Source organism: Poecile atricapillus, chromosome 32, assembly GCF_030490865.1.
Source record: "Poecile atricapillus isolate bPoeAtr1 chromosome 32, bPoeAtr1.hap1, whole genome shotgun sequence".
Classification (NCBI taxonomy): Eukaryota; Metazoa; Chordata; class Aves; order Passeriformes; family Paridae; genus Poecile; species Poecile atricapillus.
In genome coordinates this window covers 2412918-2432177 of record NC_081280.1, presented here as the reverse complement: position 1 = coordinate 2432177, position 19260 = coordinate 2412918, and the positions used below count along the sequence as shown (strand labels likewise).

The following is a 19260-nucleotide window of genomic DNA, read 5'->3' as shown; positions in this document are numbered from 1 at the left end:
GTGGGTTTGGAGAAGGAGCAGTGTGTGCTCACCTGGGGTAGACAATTTATCATCTGGTGACATAAGGTGACCGAGTGGGCTGTGACATCACAGAGTGGGTTATGTGAGGTCATTGAGCAGCTGTGACATCATAGGCTGTCTCTGTGACATCACAGAGAGGGCTGTGACATCACGGGGTGGAGATCTGACATCATAGAGCAGGCAGTGACATCACAGAGTGGGCTGTGACATCACAGATTTCCATGTGATGTCATAGAGGAGGCTGTGACATCACAGGGTGGGGGTCTGACATCATAGAGCAGGCAGTGACATCACAGAGAAGGCTTTTATGTCACGGATTGGGCTGTGACATCAAAGAATGCGCTGTGACATCACAGAGCAGGTTGTGACATCACAGAATCCACTGTGACATTACAATGTGGCTGTGTGACATCACAGTGGTTTGTGACATCAAAGACCAGTTGTGTGATGTCACAGAGCAGGCTCTGACATCACAGATCCGGCTGTTACATCACAGAATGCTCTGTGACATCATAGTCCAGTTGTGTGACACCACAGAACAGGCAGTTACATCACAGAGTTGTCTTTGACATCACAGAGCTGACTGTGACATCGCAGAATTCGCTGTGACATAACAATGTGGCTTTGTGACATCACAGAGTGGTTTGTGACATCAGAGACCAGTTGTGTGAGGTCACAGGCCAGGCTGTGACATCACAGGGTGCACATATGACATCACAGAACTGACTGTGACATCACAGATTTGGATGTGAAATCATAGAGCAGCCTGTGACATCACAGAGCAGTTGTGACATCACAGAGCAGGCTGTGACATTACAATGTGGTTGTGTGACATCACAGAGTGGTTTGTGACATCACAGACCAGTTGTGTGACATCACAGAGCAGGCTGTGACATCAAAGGGTGGAGGTCTGACATCATAGAGCAGACTGTGACATCACAGAATTTTCTGTGACATTACAGTGTGGCTGTGTGACATCACAGAGTGGTTTATGACATCAGAGATCAGTTATGTGATGTCACAGAGCAGGCTGTGACATCACAGAGTGGAGGTCTGACATAATAGAGCACTCTATGACTTCACAGAACAGGCTGTGACATCACAGAAGAGGCTGAGACATCACAGAGCAGGCTGTGAAATTACAATGGGGCTGTGTGACATCACAGAGTGGTTTGTGACATCACAGACCAGTTGTGTGACATCACACAGCAGGCTGTGACATCACAGAGCAGGCTATGACATCAAAGAGGTGGTTGTGACATTACGATGTGGCGTTGTGACATATCAGAGTGGTTTGTGACATCAGAGATCAGTTGTGTGACGTCACAGAGCAGGCTGTGACATCACAGAGTTGGCTGTGACATCACAAGGGGGAGGTCTGACACCATAGAGCAGACTGTGATATCAGAGAGTGGTTTGTGACATCAGATACCCGTTGTGTGACATCACAGATGAGGCTGTGACATTACAATGTGGCTGTGTGACATCACAGAGTGGTTTGTGACATCACAGACCAGTTGTGTGACGTCACAGAGCAGGCTGTGACATCAGAGGGGGCTGTGTGAGGTCACTGCGTTGGTCACTCTGCCCCAGCCCCCCCTCACACTGACCCCCCCAGAGAAGTCCAACACTGTTCATGCCCAGTGGGGTCCCCTGTCCCCCGCTATCCCCCCGCTGCTCCTGGAGCCACAGCCTAAGGATGTTGCACAGGATCCAGCCCAGAGCCTGGCACGGGGACAAGGGGCCGGGGCTGTGTGAGCAGGACATCAAGGACATGTATTATCCCGGTCCCTGGGGCCTGCCTTGGGTTCCCCAGGGCAGGAAAGATGTCTGGCAGCTGGAGCAGGGTCACGCAAGGGCCTCCAAGCTGGGGCTGCAGCCCTTGGGCTCTGAGGAGAGGCTGAGGGAGCTGGGCTTGTCCAGCCCGGAGCAGGGAAGGCTCAGGGGCTCCTCATCCCAGCCTGGCAGTGCCACCGAGGAGCTGATGGAGAACACAGAGCCAGGCTCTTCACCGGGGGCTGGCGGGAGACAAAAGACAATGGGGGCAAGGGGAAAGAGGGGACAGCAGCCAGCACAGGAGGAAACCTTTGTTCCCATGGGCTCAGCCAGCTGCTGACATGCTGCCCCCTCCCTGTTCTTTGCCATTTGCCAATCCAGACCAAATCAAGCCTTGAACCACCTGCTCTGGGCCTGCTGCTGACACCTTGGGCTGCAGACTTGCTAAGATCCTTTCTCATTCAGCTCTCTGATGATCCTGGGACAATGCTGGTCCCTGTTTTAGACTGGAGCAGAGCAGATGGGACAGGAGCCCTCCAGGGCTGTAGGGGACCTGCAGCTTGTGAGATGCACGAGCACATCTCATCAGCTGGGTCAGTTGAGTACTTTAAAAAAAAGTCAAAGTTTTCCCACCAGGAGAAACCAGGAATTTCCTGGAAATGTACAATGTCAGGAAAAGGAATACTGATCTTCCCCTGTGATTGTGTCACCAATATATCGTCTCTTATTTCATGTTCTTCCTCATTCATGAGTTTCCATCTCTCCTGTTTAAATGGCCATGTCTAAGTACATCTCTTAACAAGAGCAGCTGCATCTGTGTCCTTCCCATTGCTCCCAGACTTCCTCCTCTAGCTGCACTCTGGGCATTCCAATGGCCCTCAAGTGTGTGGTTCACACTTGGAGCTTCAGGGAGTTGCCCAGTCTTTCAGAACTTCAAAAAACTCATCATGAAACATCTTAATTGTTTTTATGGCTCTTCCAATTCTTTTTGTCTTTATCTAAAAATGTTCCTGTATGGATATCCCTGGTGGATAGTGGGCACGTCAGATGCTGCTGGGATGTCTCACATTGCTGAGGGAAGAGTTTTGATGTTTTTCAAATTGGATCATGTTTCCATTTTTTCTGTTGGCCATGAAGAGAAACTTGCTGTGCCTCTGAGTGTCCCCAGTTGCTGAGCCCCAAAGGACACAAAGCCGATGAGTTGTGGTTCCCAGTGCAGTGGTGGCACTTGGAGCTCCCTCCATAGGCACAGCAGAGCTCCCGTGTCCCACAGAGTCCCTGGCAATGCAGGGATGAAGGGAACAGGACAGGCTGTGGGGATCAGGGCCAGGGCACGGCCAGGGATTTGGGGTGGTTGTGAGGCCAGGGCAGGACGCGGCCCTTGGCCTTGCTGAACCTCATCCAATTGTCCTGGGCCCATGGCTCCAGCCTGCCCAGATCCCTCTGCAGAGCTTCCTGCCCTCCAGCACAGCCACACTCCCACCCAGCTTGGGCTCCCCTGGCAGCTGCCTGAGGGGGCCCTGGGTGCCCTGCTCCAGAGCAGCAATAAAGAGATTGAACTGAGCTGGCCCCAGTCCTGAGCCCTGGGGACACCCCTGGATGTGGCTCCATTCCTCAGCTGCTCTGGGGGCCAGGGCTTGGATGAGACCCCAGCCCTGAGATGGGGGGCTTTAGGGACAAAGTCTGATGGATTGTCAGCCATCAAGGGAATTGATTTTCAGATCTGTTCAGAGTGATTTAGGAGGTGCTCAGGATCAATATCAACTGGAGATTGCTGATATCAATTTATAAGCAGGAAAAAAAAAATATCTAGGACAAAACAAACCCCTGCACTATTTAAAAATATAGTATATTCTTTTTGAATACACTTCTGAAATCTGTATAATTAACCAAAGAAAATTGAAGACTTAAAATTAAGTTATTCCCAGGGACTTGTTAGAGCAATTTGAAATTTTAATGAGTTTTTGGGACTGAATTCCTGGAATGAAGAGCTGATGACTGAACAAGCCTCTGGAGAAGTAAAACTCATCAGGGAACCTCCCTCCAAGTTGCTGAGGATCCATCCTCAGCAGAGCAGGAATGAACAGATCCCAGGCTTTCCAGGCTGCTGAAGAGCTGTGAGCTCAGGTGCAGTCCCAGGGGCTCCTTGGTGACATCCCAGGGCTCCTTCATCTTCCTAAGGGTCGTGAGGTGACAGTCCCAGGGCTCCAGGGTGACAACAGAGGTGTCTCCACGCTGCCAAGGAGCCAATTTGTCACAGGCAGTGACAGGAGTCCAGTGGTGACATCCCTGTGCTGCTAAAGACCAGTGAGGTCACCGACACTGCCAGGGGCTCCAGGGTGACATCCCAGCAGTGCCCAGGCTGCCAAAGAGCCGGGATGTCACCGACACTGCCAGGGGCTCCAGGGTGACATCCCAGCAGTCCCCAGGCTGCCAAAGAGCCGGGATGTCACCGACACTGCCAGGGGCTCCAGGGTGACATCCCAGCAGTGCCCAGGCTGCCAAAGAGCCGGGATGTCACAGACACTGCCAGGGGCTCCAGGGTGACATCCCAGCAGTGCCCAGGCTGCCAAAGAGCCGGGATGTCACTGACACTGCCAGGGGCTCCAGGGTGACATCCCAGCAGTGCCCAGGCTGCCAAAGAGCCGGGATGTCACCGACACTGCCAGGGGCTCCTGTCATGGGCACAGTGGGAGCTTCAGGCAAAGGTTATTAGAGAAGCTCCTGTTGGGTCACCAGGTGCAGAAAGGACCCCCAACACCCCAATTACACCCCAAGATCCCCCAAGCCAGGACCCCCAGGATTTCTAAACTCCTTCTGTGAGAGGAGTTCTGGGAGTGCCTGGATCCAGTCCCAGGCCCAGGATTTGTCGGAGGTTTCTGTGTAAAGGATTATAGAGGTGGAATTGAACCTTTGTACAATTTTGTCCCTCAACATGAAGAACAGCAAAGCAGAAGTATTTATATACATATAGATGTGATTGATTAGGATCAAGACTCGACAAAAAGGTCTTAATCAGAATTATTTACTCCACTGTATAGTGGCTGTAACATCTATTTTAACATAGTGCCCTAGGAAAGAAAAACACAGAGATAAAGGAGGCCCTCAGGCTCCTGAGCTGGACAGAGCTGACCCAGGGGTTTGGACAGTTCCGAGCCTTCATCCCTGAAGACCCCTCAGTGACCACCAGAGTGAACTGCACATGTCCAGAGGGGTGTGTAGCTCATTACCATATGGAATAGGGATGGGAGGAGCCAAGAAATGAATATGCATTAGGTGCATTCGGCTGAGTAAGGCCTATCAAGCGGCAGCTCAGCAAGAACAGAGCTTAACTAATTTAATCAGCCCTCCCTTTAGGAGGCAGGAGGAGGAAGAGGTGCACTTGGAAGCTCCATTTGCCCCTCTGCCCCCTCCACACCTGGAAGCTCCATTTCCCCTCCACCTCCTCCCGACAGCTTTAAGGGGGCATCAGCCCCAACACCCCCAGGTAGCCCGATTGCATCCCGGAGCAGAAAGCAGGTACTACAGGCACCCTTGTGGGAAGCAATAGGACCAGAAGGGACAATGGTAGTTAAGGAACCCTTTTCTCCTCTGGACCCAGAGGTGTGAGAAAAGGTCACAAAGAATTATCAAAGTGACCCAGTAAACACTGCCAAATGTTTACAATATATAGTCAAACAACATAACCCAGATTGAAGTGACACACAATTGTTATTAGATGCATTAACCAAAACTGAGAAACAATTGGTTCCAAAACCAGCAGGGGACCTGGCAAAGGACCATTATAAAACATTACAAATGGATGGAAAAGAATACTTTCCTCTCCAGGACCCACAATGGGATCCAAATCAGTTGAGTGGAAGGAGAAAGTCAGAAAGCTCCCAGGAGTGGAGAGTGAAGGGAGTGGAGAGGGCTGGACCTAAAACCATGAACTGGGCAGCCTTATATGCAATCAAACAAGCTCCCTCGGAATCTCCCTCGGAATTCCCAGATCCTTGGAAGGACGCGATGCACAGACACACATCACTGGAGCCGGGCTCTGAAGTAGGAATACAGCAGCTAGTTCATCTATTTCTGGAACAATCCATGAGGGACATGAGGTGTAAACTCCAAAAGCTTTGGGGGGCAGATGGGTGAAACTTAGAAGCCTTATTGGAAGAGGCATGGAGAGTTTTCAGCGATTGAGAAGAGGGATATAAGCAAGAAATGAAGAAGCTAGTAGCAGTGGTACAGGAGGAAGGAAAAGGGAAAGGAAAGCACAGACAAGGATCACCCAAACGAGGCCCGTCTCGACTGGGTAGAGACCAATGTGCGAACTGTGGAGAATTTGATCACTGGAAAAATGAGTGTCCAAAGTGGAACTGAGATGGCCAAAAGAAAGAAGGGAAAGGAGGGGTGGTTGCAGTCACACATCCACAAGAAGACTGAGGAGGACCCAGGGAGTCCTAGCCAGCAGATCCCCTGGTTATAAAAATGAAACTGGAAAAAAGAAATAAAGTAGAATTTTTGGTTGATAGTGGAGGAACTTACTTGGTTTTAAATATGGCCTTGAAATCTTTGAGTTTTGAGAATTATGTTATGGTCAAAGGGTGTGGTAGTTTAGCATTTAGGGAAAGAAGTGGGAAACAGCCACAGAAGTGATTCCTCTGAGAGAGGCTGTGGGGAGTTCCTTCTGTGCTTGAGATCAAGCCAATAGCTGGCCAGTTCTGACAACTGACAGCATTCTGCACCACTGCAAAGTAACTTCACCTTTGTGAATGGCACCTTTTAAAAACCCAAGGCCAGGAACTGGTCTCTTTCTTTGCAGCCTTGAAAGGCAGCAGAACTCTGGTGTGGCTGGCCCCGCTCCCCCGTGGCCTGTGCGGCCTGGGGGGGGGCTGGGCCGGACCCCAGCTGCTCCCGGGGGGAGATGGAGACTGCGGGATCCCCCCCAGGCCAGGCCAGGCTCTGCTGCGGTGCTGGCTTTCCCGGGAAGCCCTCCGGGTCCCGTTCCAGCGGGGTGGCCAAAGCCCTTCCCAGGGGAGCCCCCGGCCCCCAGGCTGGGCCAGGTCACGGCTGATGACACTCGCCAACACCCCCCCTGCCCCCCGGCCCGCACAGACAGCTCCTGAGAGCTGGCACCAGCCACACCTGAAATCCCACACCACCACTGCCTGCCATGGCTTGGGACAGATTTAACCCTTCCACTACACAGAGGAGACCTGCAGACTTTAATCCTCTCTCCAGGAAAAGAAAAGAACCAAATGACATGTGAAAAGACAACGTGAAACATCAAGGTCAGTAAAAGAAGGAATCAAGCCTCAGATGGAAGGAGAATGAGGAGATGCTCTATAAGCTGAAATAGTCTTTTGGTAGGGCCATTTAGATGAATAATAATGTTCTGAAAAATAACTCCTTTAATTCATGAAAGAGTATGGGGGGAATTGAAGTATTCAAGCTGTAGATCTTGGCAAAGGTATCCATGGATGAAGCCAAGCAGATGGTGGAGTAGCTGCGATCCCATGAGAGCTTGAACAGAGAGAGAGGGAGATGAGAGCTGATGAAGACCCTTTGCCCCCAGGGAGAGAACAAGAAAACCTCTATTCTCAGAGATGGAGAGAACTTTTACCTTTGAATAACTCATCCTTAAAATAATACCCCTTGAGCTCATGGCCTATGAACATACCTCTGAGTGGTGTGGAAATGGGAGGAGAGGGCAGAGTTTGTGACTGCCATTTGTAGAAATGAAAAGCCACAAGAAAACTGCTCCTTTTGGAGAGCTCTCCATGGCATGACAAGAGAAAACTCCTCTCCCTGCACAGACTGAAAGAAAGACTATTGTATAGTTGGCACTGCTTTAACATCCCAGGTTTTGTCTCTGCCATGTCACTTGGGAAACGAAAAGTTTGGTTTGGGAGGAGGAAAGGTTACTGGAGGTTTTATTCTTGTTTCTTATTCTTGTAGACCTGATCATAAAGTTTTTTATTCCTATTCAGTTTTAAGCCTGTTTTACCCTTCTCCTAATCCATATCTCACAGTAAGACAGAAGGAAGTACTCTGGTGATTTTAGCTAGAGCTAAAACCCGCCACACTCAGCCACTCCTCAAAGGACTTGTGCTCCAGACCCCTCAGCAGCCTTGTTGCTCTTCTCTGGACACGCTCCAGCCCCTCCATGGCCTTCCTCAATTGGGGGCCCAGGACTGGACACAGCACTCGAGGTGTGGCCTCAGCAGTGCCGAGCACAGGGGAAGAATCCCTGCCCTGCTCCTGCTGGCCACACCATTCCTGATCCAGGCCAGGGGCCATTGGCCTTCTTGGCCACCTGGCCACACTGCTGGCTCATGTCCAGCCTGCTGTCCATCAGTGCCCCAGCTCCCTTTCTGCCTGGCCGCTGTCCAGCCACTCTGTCCCCAGCCTGGAGCACTGCAGGCCTTGTTGTGGCCAAAGTGCAGGAGCCGGCACTTGGTCTTGTTAAACCTCACCTTGTTGGCTTGGGCCCTGGATCCAGCCTGTCCAGGTCCCTCTGCAGAGCCCTCCTGCCCTCCAGCACATCCACACTCCCACCCAGCTTGGTGTCAGAATGGTTCCATGAGGCCCTGGAGTGTCACAATGGTCTCCACGGTTCCATGACACTCCGTGGAGTCACAGTGGATCCTTGGTGCTTTGGGCCCCACAGTGTCACAGTGGATCCTTGGTGCTTTGGGCCCAAATTGGATGATGATTTTGTGAACCCTGCCTTTTACCCTCCCCAGGATATCTCTGATTAGCTGATACTTTGTTCCCTCCCTTTGAACCGCCTCCATATTTCAGCGGTTGCATGCTCACATTTTCACTCTTTTGCCCCCAAGATTCCCCAGAGCAATAAATCCTCTATTATGCCATGCAAAAGACCTCCCTCTCGTCCTTGCCCCCTGAACTTCCAGAGGGCCACTTCCCTGAGGAGGACTTCCCTGCTGCCCCTGTCCAGTGGACCAAAGGAGGGTGAGTGTACCCCAAGTGAGGCTGAGGGTGCTCACAAGTTGTGGGAAGGGTGCAATGCTCCCTGGGGGTGCTGGAGGGGGGCCACAAACCTACAGGCCACAATAGTTGGCTGTGGAAAGCACCCTGCCCGTGAGACTGGCCCTGGAACTTTGATCTTTAGTTTGTTAAGTTGTTTCTTTTGCTGCAGGGGAGGGTGGATCTTTGTTGTGCTGGCAGCTTAACATCAAGGAAAATGGGTGTGAAATTGTCAGCACAGCAGAGAGGGACCTGTTTTCAAATTTTGGGTACCCTGGAGGGTGGTGTAATAAGTGGAATTGATTTGCGCTAATTAAATTGTAACTGTTATTAAAGTTATTATTGGAAGCAACCAAAAGAATCAGTGTTACAATGCAGATGCACCCCTTTACAGATGTTACCTGTTAAAACTGAGGTACAGGACGTAGTTTGGAAGATCAGTGATGTCCCAGGATGAAAACGGCCCTGAGATGGACAAAATTAGAACGACTTTAGGCATTCGCCTAAAAATCAGTAAAGATCAGACTAATGAGTAGACTTCCATAACAACGCTTAGTACGCACACACAAACCTGTAAGGTTATCCAAAGGACAATGAGGAAGAGGAGAAGCCTTCACCAAAAGACCACAAAAGAAGACTGAAGACCCCCTAACAACAAGTGAGGCATGCACCGTGAAGCAAAGTGATGTAAAGTCAGAAAAGTCGGAAATAGGAGGAAACTTACAGGAAACATTCATAAATATGTATAAGCATAGAGTATACAAGTTTAGCTTGAAGTGCTTTGTTTTGTACGTGAGGCAGGGTGGGGAACCCCGTCTGTACCCCCATTGGTTTTGTTTATGCCTTAACCATTTGTTACCAATGGCCAATTATATTCACATATTTATAGAAATATATATCTGAATATATCTAAAATATATCTTTTTTTACTAAATTGTATTATTTTATTATTTTGTATCCTATTTATTTAAATCATCAATTAATTATAATTTATTAATAAATTAATTATAATTTATTAATATAATCAATTAATTAAATTTGTTTAAAAATTTGAAAGTCATTTATAACACTTAATTTCTGGCAGATTATATATATAAATTGCAATTTTTTGCTAAATTATATTATTTTCCTAAACTGTATTCTTTTATAGCAAATTACTATTCAATTTACTAAATTGTATTCATTTTTATTTAAACTGCCATTAACCCAAAGGACCTAGTTGTCAAAATTCTAATTTCATTTATAACAATGCCATGGCTCTGTGTGCCAGGAGCCAGCAGTCAGTGGGGCCCAGGGATGCTCCAAGGGACTTGGAGTTTTGTTTCTGCTCCTTGAGCAGCTCCTTCACCCTTCCCTCAGTGCCTGAGGGTCCTGGGCTCAGCCCCAAATCCACCCTGGGGTTCATTAAAATACAGAAAGCCTCGGGGGCTCTTTCTCTTCCTTCCATTGTGTTCAAGGCAAAGCTTGTGCTGCTGCTTGGAGTCAGTTTGGGGTTCTGTTAAGGAGGAAGATTTGAAAATCCATCACTTTTTTTAATTTTTTTTTTTTTTTTTAATCAATGGCATATTTTTTAAAATTTACAGTTTAGAGAAGAGGTGGCAGAAGCATTCCCCAGGTGATCTTGATGCTGAATGTCTCCTTAGGAGGTTTGGGCACAGAGGAGAATGAGCCCCTTGCAGGCTGACCCTGTTTGGACAAGCTGCTCCTCACCCCGAGCCTCAGCATGTCTGACATCGCCCACCTGGGACTGACATCCTAAAACATTGAAAACATTTATTATTTTTCTTTATAACTGAAATATTATTATTTAATAAAATTATATTTTTATAATAATATTATTCTGCATTTTCATTACCTAATTTTATATTTCCATAAAATAATTGATAAACTTTTTGCAACTAGAACAATTATTGCTCATTGGTTCTAAGTAACACAATTCCCTTCATTAATTAATTGACCAATATTTCTCCCTCTTTATGCTAATTAGTCATATTTTTAGCTCTTTTGTCATCTTTTTTAACATTTCCTGAGGGTAAAAGGGGCCACTCTGCGGTCAGTGGAGACATTTCTGGGGCACATTTGGGGCAGTTTTGGGTCAGGGGAGGGAATTCAGAGAGAACTTCAGGGTCTGGAGGACGCTTGGGGGAGCCGGGTGAGCACTGGGAGGGCACTTAGGGATTCTGTGGGACGATTCGGGGTCCGGGGCAGCACCTGGGGGTCCAGGGGGGCACTTGGAGGTCAGGGAGGGGAATCTGGGGGCGCTTCGGGGTCCGGGCGGGCACTTGGGGTGCTCCAAAGGAGCCCTCTGGGCCGCGGGGGATGATGGGAGTTGTAGGCGCGGGTATCATAGGGTGTAATGGCACCGCGGAGCATCACGGGAGTTACAGGCACAGCGCCAATGGCTCTCGGTGAGGCGCGGAGCATGACGGGAGATGGAGTCACAGCTGGAAGGGAGCTCTATGTGCGCCGCGGAGCATGATGGGAGCTGTAGTCCCGGAAGTGGCTCGAAGGGGCCCATGGGGCTCCGGGAAGACACCTGGGGGACACTTTTGTGTCCAAGCCGTGGCTGGAGGAGCTCGGGGGGAACGTGTACGGCTCGGGAGCAACTGGGGAGAGTCTGGGGAGCTCTAAGCGGGCTCGTTACGGCGCGGGGCACGGCAGGTATTTGGGGGGAGGGTCATGGCAGTAATTTTAGTCTCGGAACTCCGTTCTGAGGGGCTCAGCGGCCGCGGGGAATGACAGGAGATGAATTCCCAGAAGTGGCTGTAACGGGCATCTGTGGGGTCGGGAGCATTGAGGGGATCCGGGGACGCTTTGGGGGTCCGGAATGGGCGCTGAGGGGGCACTCAGGGATCCTGGAGGGTCTGGGGGACACTTACGGGACAGATGGGGGCGACCCCGGGGTTCTGTGGAGCGCGGGGCATGACGGGCGTTGTAGTCCCGGCTGCAATGGGGCTCTATCGGGCCGCGGGGCATGACGGGAGTGAGAGGCAAAAAGGAAAATTGGCGCCGACTCTTGGCCCCGCCCCGAGTCCCTGATGCCGGGCGGTGATTGGCTAAGTGCGGTGATTGGCGGGAGCTTTGGCCAATAGGTGATGGCAGAGGCGGGAACATCACATTCATCTCTTCCAGTCCCTTCCAGTACAGCTCGGTTCATCCTCAGTACAGCCCAGTACAACCCCAGTGCTCCTCCAGACCCTCCCAGTAGAGCCCAGTCCCTCCCAATACACCTGAGTTCATTCCCATTCCCTTCCAGTTGCCCCCAGTGTCATCCATACGACACCCCAGTGTCCCCCAGTTTTTCCCACAGTGTTTCCAGTGTCCCCAGTTTTTCCCAGTATCCCCCAGTATCACTCCCAGTATGTCCTGGTCTGTCCCAGTATGTCTCAGTGTACCCCCTCAGTCCATCCCAACCCACCCAGATTCCCCCCTCAGCATTCCTCGTGTTCCCAGCTTGTCCCAGCCCTCCCCAGTATCACTCCCAGTATGTTCCAGTGTCTCCCAAAGCATTCCCAGTGTTCCCCAGTATGTTCCAGTTCTCCCCAGTGTTTCCAAGGAAACTTGAACTTCTCCCAGTTGCCATGGAACCCAAACCCAGCAGTGGGGTCAGTGTAGTGTCCATGGCCACAGCCCCTTGCAGTGGCCCATTAAATAAATTGGGCAGGACTAGAGGTCCTTTTTAATGCCTTTATTCCAAGAATCAGCTTGGGTGGGGGCCCAAGGGGTCGCACACACCGCCACTGCTCCCAGATTCCACACAGTGAAGGAGGAAGTTGACTTTGCCACACGGCAGAGTCGGAGCTTCCGTCCTCACAGGATTCCACAGGAATGCTCATCTTCTTCGGCTCAGAGTCTAGGATGTCACCCTGGTCGAGTTCCCCCTTGGTGCTGTCAGCTTTTGGGAGGAAGTCAGGGGCCTCCTCTGAGTCTTCCTCGTTTGGTGGTGCTGTCTTGATTTCTTCTTTTCAGTGCAGCTCGCTGTTTCTGGGTTCTTATCGCTCTGTGTGTGTCCTGTGTGTCTCTGGTCTCTCTCATTTACGTACAGGCCCTTATGTCATCCTCCTCCTCAGGGCCGGGGACGCCATTTTGGGGAGCAGTGGCGGTGATCTCCCGACGGGACAGGGACATGAGAGCAAAGGGTAAGTACAGCTAATACATAACAAGAGAAGAGTTAATAACCTGAACTTGGGATAAACAACGAAACAATTGAACTGGTTTACAACAAAGCACTAACCAAGGTTTAACACTTGTATCCGGGTTCTCGAAATTGTCTCTTACAATACCCCCCCTCTTAGGTTTTGATCAGACTTGAGTCTGCATCAATCTGCAGTCTCTGGCTCTTGCGAATATAATTTTGCAACTTCTGATATTTGTTACAGATTTCTTTTGTGCTTTCATGGTCTTTGCCTTCTAATTTTGTCATTTTCTGTTGGGCCAGTAGTGGGGTTACTACTCCTTGGGTTGAGGTACTTATTTGAGTTATATAGGTAATTATTCGAACCAAACAAGGGAGTATACATGGTAAGAATGTCAATTCTGCTAATGCACATACCGTAATAAATGCTGCTTTTTTCCACCATTGCCCTTTCATTGACCAGAACTCATCCCACCAATTGGTGTTTATTAAAGGTGTCCACTCTTGTGTTCCCACATATGCTATTTTGCGAATTTCCTTTGAAATATTTCTGATCACTTCACTTTTGTCGTTAATTTCTAGGCAGGACTCTGAAAAATTAAATTTCCTGCAGATTCCTCCCTCGTCTGCCAATAAGTAATCTACAGCCAGCCTAATTTGGTATATGACTGACCTTGTTTGGGATAATTGATCACTGATGTGATCGAGGGCGATGGCAGTTCGATTGGATATTATTTCTAGTGCCGCTTGAAGTCGAATGATGCAATTTAACATATAAATTGGGGTGCGGTATCCCCAGGATCCATCTTGGGCCCAAGTAGCTGTCCCATACATTTTAATTATTTCTTCAGGGGTCTATATCCCTTCCATTTTTGGTCACTCCTACTTCAGCAATATCTCTTTTTCTTCATTGGGATTTCCTCAAATCATCATATATAGGTACTCCTAAAGTGGATCCAGCTTCTTTCGGGAGCAGGAAGAAAGCAGGTTTAACAACCCCTATTGTGCAGCTCCCTGCCCAATCTTCAGGTAATTTGGTATATGCTTTGTCACCACAAATCCAAAATAGATACTCGGGGGCTTCCCAAAAGTTGTTGCTTGTTGTAAATGGAAATTCCTAATACTTAGACATTTCCCTTATTCCCCAAAAGGGGTTTATTCCGTTCTCAGCACACTCATGCAACCCATAACCCTCATGATAGATACATCCCTTCTCCTTCTTTCCAACAGACCAATACCTGTTTGGTTCTCAGGGGACCCATTTAGTGTTTGTATCTTTAATTATTAAATACCTTTTGCACGCCATCTTTCCAGCTAGGGTCTTATACATTTTTCCCTTTCTTGTAATGCATTCTTCCCCAATTATTTTTGACTTTAGTTTCCATTGTTCCTTCCCCTTGTTTTTACAATTCCTGATTCTTGTTTGGTCTGTTTCCACCTTAGGATTTCTAAGGGGCTTAGACTGGTCCCTTCCCAGGGCCAAACTTCTGACATTTGAGTGCTCCCACACACCCCACAGTCTTTTAGATTTAATTCTTTGCTGATTCTTTCTACTAGGTTGATAAATAAATTCTTCCCAGTAGATATTTCTAAATTGTCTAAGTTCATCTGTTACTTTTATCTCCCTGTCTTTTACTAGGTGTTTTTGATTAGTTTCTCGCTCAAAGCAGAGCCAGGTATCTCCAGCAGGGCATTCTCCAAGTGAACGTTGCCTATAAGAGGCAGGATTTTGGGCCATCCAATAAACTTTTCCATCTTCCTGACAGGTAGTCAGCTGAGAAGGATCTGTGCAGCTCGGGTTTATGTTAGTGTGGACCCTTAGCAGTGACACCAAGTCTTCCCCATCATATAGAGGATGATAACATTTGGTGTAGGGGCTTGCCCCATTACTCATGGTGCTTCTGAAGAGCACAAAAATCACATATCCTCCTAGGAGTCTGGTATGGGCCATCATCTTGATCAGTGCACCCAGTCTTGCCTCCTAGTAACAGGGAGACTGTAAGGTCCCAGGTCTTTGTTTGAGCTAACTCCTTCTCTATTTCCCTGTCAATTTTGAATAGCTTAGGAAATGCCTCGGAGGAGATCTTGGAGATCTTGTTCTGAGAACCCTTTTTACACCTTCTCTAAACTCACAATATAGCAAAACCTTTTCAGTAATTCTTACAACTCGCTTACAAGCTTATAATATTACAAAACCATTCTAGCAACAATATGGTAAAACTATTTTAACAACTGTTACAAATAATTTCACTTAACAGTATCACTGTCCATTATCAGTCTAACTGTCTTTAGGTTTCTTTTTGAGAGTTAATCTGAGTCTTTCAGGTTGCTTGACTACAACCCACTCTGGAGAGCTTGTAGAAGTTGCATCTGAGTCCAGACTTCCTTCTGGAGGAGGGATTGGTCCTTTCACTCTGCTTACGTGGGTCCAAGCTTTTTCCAGGGTCCTCACCGACGTGTGGGTTGTGAGAAGTACTTGGAATGGTCCTTCAAATGTTGGAGTTAATGGTTTTTTATTCCAGGACTTGATCAACACCCAATCCCCAGAGTTAATGTTATGTACATTGGTGTCTAGAGGAGAGGTCTAGGGAAGGTATTCCTTTTTTCTGACATTTTCTAGGGTCTTGCTTATAGTCCTCAAATATCTCTGGACTGCATCCTGTCCCTCGAGGTAATCTCCAGTGCTATAGGGTGTTAATAAGAAGGGGAGCCCGAACATCATTTCGTAAGGAGATACCCGCAAGTCTGACCAAGGCCTTGTTCGAGCTCACAACAAGGCGAGAGGTAAACATTTAAACCAATTGAGTTTTGTTTCCTCAATCCATTTTGTTAGTACATTTTTAAGAGTCTTATTCATTCTTTCGACTCTTCCTGAACTCTGGGGATGCTGTGGAGTATGTAGCCTCCATTTTATACCTAATGCTTTGATGATTTGATGTAATGACTGTGCCACAAAGTGTGGACCTCGGTCTGAATCTATATTATTCACTAACCCGTATCGGGGAATTACTTCCTCTAAAATTATCTTCGAGACCGTTTGGGCTGTCTCGTTTCTTGTTGGAAAGGCTTCCACCCCATGTGTAAGGTGGTCTACTATCACCAGCAGATCCTTGTATCCCTGCACAGGGGGCATGTCGGTGAAATCTACTTGAATATTTTGAAAAGGTCTTAGAGCCAATTCTCTACCCCCTGCTGTAGTCTTTTTCATTGCTTTCTGATTCACCTTCTGACACACCGTGCAGCCCTGGGTGACTCCTTTGGCTGGGTTATAAACCCCAATACAGAGGTGGTCTCATAAAAAGTGATCACATAATCCTTGAATTCCCCAATGGGTTAGTTTGTGCCACTCAGTTAGAACTCTCTGGGCTAAGGCTTTGTTCAAGTATTTACGCCCATCAGGGGTTAACCATTCCCATGTTCTCCTTGATGTAACCCCAGTTCCTTTATGTGTTTCAGTTCTTCCTCACTGAAGTTCAGCTCCTTTTCTTCTTCTATTTTGTTTGGAGTTTCTTTTAATGCTAACACTTTTACTGGATCTCCTGGGTCTAAAGCTGCCTTCTTTGCTTCCTGGTCAGCTAACTGGTTTCCTCTTGCTTCTATGGTGTTTCCTTTTTGATGCCCTTTTATATGTACTGTAGCTATTTCTGTTGGCTTCATCAAGGAGTCTAGAACTTGCTTCACTAATTCCTCATGAATTAAGTTTTTTCCTTTGAATTTAGGAATTCCTGACCTTCCCAAATCTTCCCAAACGTATGTACAACCCCAAACGCATACTTTGAGTCCGTGTAAATAGTTCCTTGGCCTCCTTCCAGCAAGTCCAATCCTCTTTTCAGGGCATACAGTTCACAACTTTGGGCTGACCAACTAGAAGGTAGTTTTCCCCTTTCCTCTACTTGCATCTGGTTTCCATTTATTATGGCATACTCTGAGACCCTTTTCCCATCTATGACTCTGGAAGAATTATCTGTAAGCAGTCTTTCTCCATAGGGCAAGGGAATATTCTCCAGATCTTCTCTCACCTTAGTTTGGTAGTCTATCAGCTCAAGACAATCATGTTCTGGTTCTTTAAGTGGTGTTCCACTCAGAAATTGTGCTGGGTTCTGGCAGTTAGAGGTGACTAGTTCCAAATTTTCAGTTTCTATTAGAATAATTTAATATTTTAACAGTCTTGAATCAGTTAACCACTGTGGGGCTTTTTGGCTCAACACAGTTTTAAGGTCATGGGGAGTATGTATCACGATCTTTCCCTGTAGGGTCAGCTTCTGGGCTTCTTCAATTAGGATAGCTGCTGCTGCAATGGCTTGTAAACACGTTGGCCATCCCTTTGCTACTGGGTCTAAGAATTTGGAGAGATAAGCTACAGGTTTTTTAAATCCCCCCCACTCTTGTGTCAAGACTCCGTAAGCCACTCCCCCTTCGATGTTCACGAACAATTTAAACTCCTTTCTTAGCTCCAGTAAACTCAAAACTGGGGCAGAGGATAATTTTTCCTTCAACCTCTTTAGCTGTTCGTCGTCTTCTTCTGTCCAACTTACAGGTTCAGAGCTCACTAATTTTTCATAAAGAAATTTGACACTCTGCATATATTCATTGATCCACAACCTGCAATATCCAATCAGACCTAACAATTTTCTTAGGTCTCTCTTTGTTTTTGGGGCTGGAATTGCTAATATGCCAGAAATCCTTTCTGGGCTTAATTTCTTATATCCCTTTCCAATTATATGTCCCAGATAGGTGACCTCTGCTTCTACAAATTGTAATTTCCTCTGGGACCTTTTTCTCCCAAAACATTTAATAACTGAATACTGGTATTCCTAACTTTTTCTTGCTCTTCCCCTGAAATTAGTATATCATCTACATACTGTACTATTTGGACACTTTTTCACCAATAAATTGCTCTAGGAGATTTTCTAAAGCCTGCCCAAAAAGGTTGGGGGAGTCTGTGAACCCTTGCAGAAGGTGGGTCCACCTCAACTGTTGTTTTCTTTTCTTCTCCGGATCTTCCCACTCGAACACAAACCAGTCTCGACGTGACTCAGCCAGGGCCATGCCCAAAAAGCATCTTTTAGGTCAATTATTGTGAGCCACGCGTGTTCGGTGGGAATTTGGCTAAGGAGTGTGTAGGGATTAGGTACCACTGGGTATCTGGAAAAGGTTCTCTTATTTATCTCTCTTAAATCCTGAACTAATCCGTATTTCCCCTCTGCCTTTTTGACTGCTAAAATGGGGGTGCTGTGTGGGGACATACATGTTTCTAATACTCCCTTTTCTAATAACTGCTCGATACCTGGAGCTAAGCCCTTTTTACTCTCTGGGGAAATGGGGTATTGTTTAATTCTGATTGGAGGGGTATCCTTTTGTATTTCAGTTTTTATTGGTGGAATATTTAAATATCCATATTTACCCTCTTCAGCCCACACTTCCGGATTGATTTCTTCTATGTCACCTTGAGTTAACTTCATTATTTTCACTACCATTTTCCCACCCTGTGGAATAATTCCTACTCCTAGCTGAACCTGTAGGTCTCTTCCCAGTAGATTATTCTCTAGGTTAGGTAGATAGATAAAATCTGCCCAGCATTGCTTAAAATTCCCTTTTATTTCAATGTTCTCAATCACTGAAGCTTTAAATGCCTTCCCTTCCGCACCTAGCACCTCACATACTCTTTTTCCAATAGAGACTCCTAATGGTAATTTGTTAATTGTTGATTTGTCTGCACCTGTGTCTACAAGGAATTCAAATTTCTTGCTTTGGGGACCCACCTCAAAGTTTACTACGGGCTCTTCTTGATGGTTTGTTGGGTCCCCCATCACATAGGGCCCTTGACACCCCTAATCATCCCCTCTTAAAATCTTTTCTAAGGTATCTTGCTCCCTTGCAATCACTCCATCAGTATGCATCTTCTTACAGTTCCTCCTTAATGACCTGTTTCCCCACAATAATAACACTTTCTATTGCCCAGAGTTGTTCTTTCTAACCCATCCACCTCCTTGCTCCCTTTAGGTGTTCCTTGTCCGCTCCCTTTTGGCTTGCTTGCCAGGGTTGGTTTATCTGCCCCCACACTTTCTCTTGCTACTGCCACCATGATTCTTGCCTCTGCTTTCGTTTTCTCCTCTTCCCTTCTTAAATAAACTTTTAGAGCTTCTTATAATAGGTCATTTATACTTTTTTCTTGCCAATCTTCTAATTTTTCTAATTTCCTCCTAATATCTGGCCATGATTTCATTACAAATTGAACTTTTAAAAGCACTTGGCCTTCTAAGCTGTCAGGGTCAATATTGGAGTATAATTGAAAGTTCTGTTTTAGTCTGTTTAGCCAAGTTGCGGGAGACTCATCTTTTTCTTGGGTGCCA

The 19260-nt window shown here is 47.3% G+C and overlaps 1 protein-coding gene across 5 annotated transcripts in view; it reads left to right on the top strand.

The window, feature by feature from the left end:
• The first annotated feature begins 11318 nt into the window (after positions 1-11318).
• The window catches only part of LOC131590203 (olfactory receptor 14J1-like), a 20697-nt gene continuing 12755 nt past the window's right edge, over positions 11319-19260 (top strand). For 2 of the 5 annotated variants that reach the window (XM_058860140.1, XM_058860142.1), the window contains exons 1-2: positions 11329-11433; positions 12843-12911. The gene's annotated coding sequence lies outside the window, so the exon portion shown is untranslated. Of the gene's footprint in view, positions 11434-12817; positions 12912-15527; positions 15692-19260 lie in introns of all 5 variants that reach the window. The other 3 variants (XM_058860143.1, XM_058860144.1, XM_058860141.1) reach the window with 3 other exon arrangements.